Genomic DNA, 2925 nt, shown 5'->3' on the forward strand with positions numbered 1-2925 from the left:
CTGCGACATTGCAATCGGCCATCGAGGTCATGATCTTGTGCCTAAGCCTTGACTTTCACTGTTTACGAGGTCACTGCTTCAATGGGGCGGTGATTATGTCGGGCGTTTTTCAAGCATACAAAATGAATTAGCGACTGTGAGCCAGGGTTTCTGTAAGTACACTGCAGCAATAACTGCTTAGACCCGGTCCTGCAGGAGGCTAGCAGGAGCTGCGACATCATTGGAGATGCTCTCAGCACAGTTAAAGACGTTTCCAATGCAATAGTGACTCAAAAAATGCGCAAGAATTTTTATGGTGACATAGTGATTCCTACGGAACACGAGGCTCCTGTATACAGGCCGGATCAAGGCCAAATAACTTGCTGTCGCTTTGCCCAATACGATGGACCGTTAGAGTAAAATCAATGCAAAGGTTCGTTGATGTTTACGCTGGAGTTCAAGAGGCACTCAAAAGGCTCTTGCAGACAGCAGATTCAGTGACCAGAAGCAGCAAGACAATTTTCAAGGGTTATGAGAGACTTTTGAAGAAATTTCAAACGCTGTTACGTATCAACATTTCCGCAGTCTCCTTCGGGCTTTGGGAAGAACTTCCAAAGACTCTCCAGAGTGCAACATATCGCGCCGCAGGTACGAAATAAGCATCAGGGGCTCTGTGTGCGCCGATCTTCCGGCTGCGCTCTGAAACCGCGTTTCATGAGCTGTGCGAAAACACTAGCAGAACCGCAGCTCAGCTAGGCCTGAGAGAGCCTGGTATCTACAGGCCGTCAAAAGCGCCTATGAGGTACGAGGCAACCGACAGGACTGCTGAGCCAGTTGCACTAGACTTTAAAAGGCTGCACTGCGGAAGGAGTATTTCGCTGTTGTCCTCACAGGATCATAAGCGAAACAAAATGGCGTTTGCAGCAGCCTGGCATGGATCAGATGGTAAAATTAGAAGGCATCTTGATCAGCGTGGCAGAGGGAGTTGAGTTTACAGCAGATAAGCTAGAGACGCTTTTGGGAGTACATGCAATTGGCTTTGACCTGTGCAGGCTCTCCGCGCAGTTTCTGCTTCTACCAACTCTTCTATGCGACGCTGGTTCTCTTACAACCCTAAGCATTTTGAGATCCTCCGAAAGAAAGCAGAAACTATTTGTGAGTTACCCGATTAGGCCGTAAAATATGCTCAGCTTCTGTTGCCCATACCTGCGTCTGTGGCTACTGGGGAGCGCTCTTTTAGTGCTCTGCGTCGAGTGAAAACGTACTTGCGCAACCGAATGACTTAGAGGAGGTTATCGCACCTCCTGATTCGTATTATACACGAGGAAAGGACGGCAGTCCTCGATTTAGAAGACATCATCAAAGAATTCGGGAGCAGAACAGCAGAGCGAGCCGGAACCTTTGGTCCACCTAGGATGTCTCTTTAAGTTGCTTGAATTTTAACTTGGTCAGATGTAACGTATATGGCGAGAGACTAATCGAATTTAATTGAACTAAAGTATGAACACCCCTTGAGATAAAAACTGCACATAATTTCAGATTAGCATACAAGTCACTCCTTAATTTTCTGTATGCAAGGCCTGTGGAATTATAAGTGGAGATATGTTCCAAGCTCATGTTCGTTTAATATTGAATATATATGTGTGCACTTATATATGTATGTATATATATATTGGTCCGGCCACTAACCATATTACACTATCCGTGGATCAGAATATTTATGTAAACATTTTTGGGGGTTCTTGAAAACAAAGTGCCATTCATTGATTGAATACTTTGCAAAAAGTGTACTGCTTATGTAAATTACAAGAAAATGCATGCGCGTAATATAGTATGTGTTCTTGTATCGTGCTGTTTTATTTGTTCGTTACAGGTAATTTTTTTCTCATTGTATGTAACAAATACCATATTTCCTAAATATACAGATTTGTAGAGCGTCAATAAACAATTGTTCAACGACAAGTGACTCCGAACTGTTCCTTGCTAATGATATGCAGCAGTTAGCGATTGGAAGCGCTGGGTGATAAAGTTATTTTGGCAGCCCGGAAATAGAAATCGCCGCACGCTACGTAGTTAAAAAAAAATTATACGGCAATGATATTCTTCTTTCTCAAACGAAACTCGGAGAGTAACTATATCCTTAAAAATTAGTTACAAGAAACTATGCCCTGAACGCTTCCGCTTCCACTTAACGTCGAAGGTAGACAACGTATCGTACATACACCGCGTTTCGTCCACGTGCCCCGTCTCCATAGAGAGGTCGATGCTGCGCCGGTCATGTGCGGGTGGTTACGCCTACCCCACCGCGCTTTTCAACGCATCGCCTCGCGTTTGCGGTAAGTAGTATCCTTTTGCCTGGAGAAATAACTGTGCTTTTTCCTGGGTTAAGAAAGTTTTCAGCGAGACCTTTGTTGGACTGGATGAGCGCATTTTGCACGTGTAGCATAGAGTATGAGCCATGGCGTGTCCTTTTACCGTGCAGTCAACCGTTTGTTTTTGTACCCGTCCTTTGTGGAAGAGCATGCGTGTGCAATACTTCCAACGCGTAATTTTCCAAAATTCACTCGCAACACCTTTGGTATAAAACGCAGAATTTTTTACCTGTCGCTAACCTGTATAATCACAAAAAATGTTTTATTCGGCGAAGCTCCAGCAGTTTAATGCGCATTTGGGATCGCTTTGCGAAGGCTCTTAACCTCCAACCCCTGCCCCCCCCCCCCCTACGTGACATGAAGCGCAAAAAAAAAACAAAAAAAAAACAGACGAAGTAAGTAAACACGGGCACAGAGGTAAGGAACACCTGACAGTATGAGCTCTAACTTCAAACTAAAGTTTATTCCCAGAAAACCACGCGTTTTTATATGTCGACGCTAATCAAAAGCACAATACATCACTGCACACGCACGCCCCCAATCCGACTCAAAAGTTTAAAACATTTCGACATTC

General features: G+C 44.4%; 1 pseudogene; it reads left to right on the plus strand.

Moving 5' to 3' along the window:
* Nucleotides 1–912: 912 nt before the first annotated feature.
* On the plus strand, nt 913–1406 carry LOC142574749 (uncharacterized; annotated as a pseudogene).
* The last annotated feature ends 1519 nt before the right edge of the window (nt 1407–2925 follow it).

Source organism: Dermacentor variabilis, chromosome 3 (assembly GCF_050947875.1).
Source record: "Dermacentor variabilis isolate Ectoservices chromosome 3, ASM5094787v1, whole genome shotgun sequence".
NCBI classification, from domain to species: Eukaryota; Metazoa; Arthropoda; class Arachnida; order Ixodida; family Ixodidae; genus Dermacentor; species Dermacentor variabilis.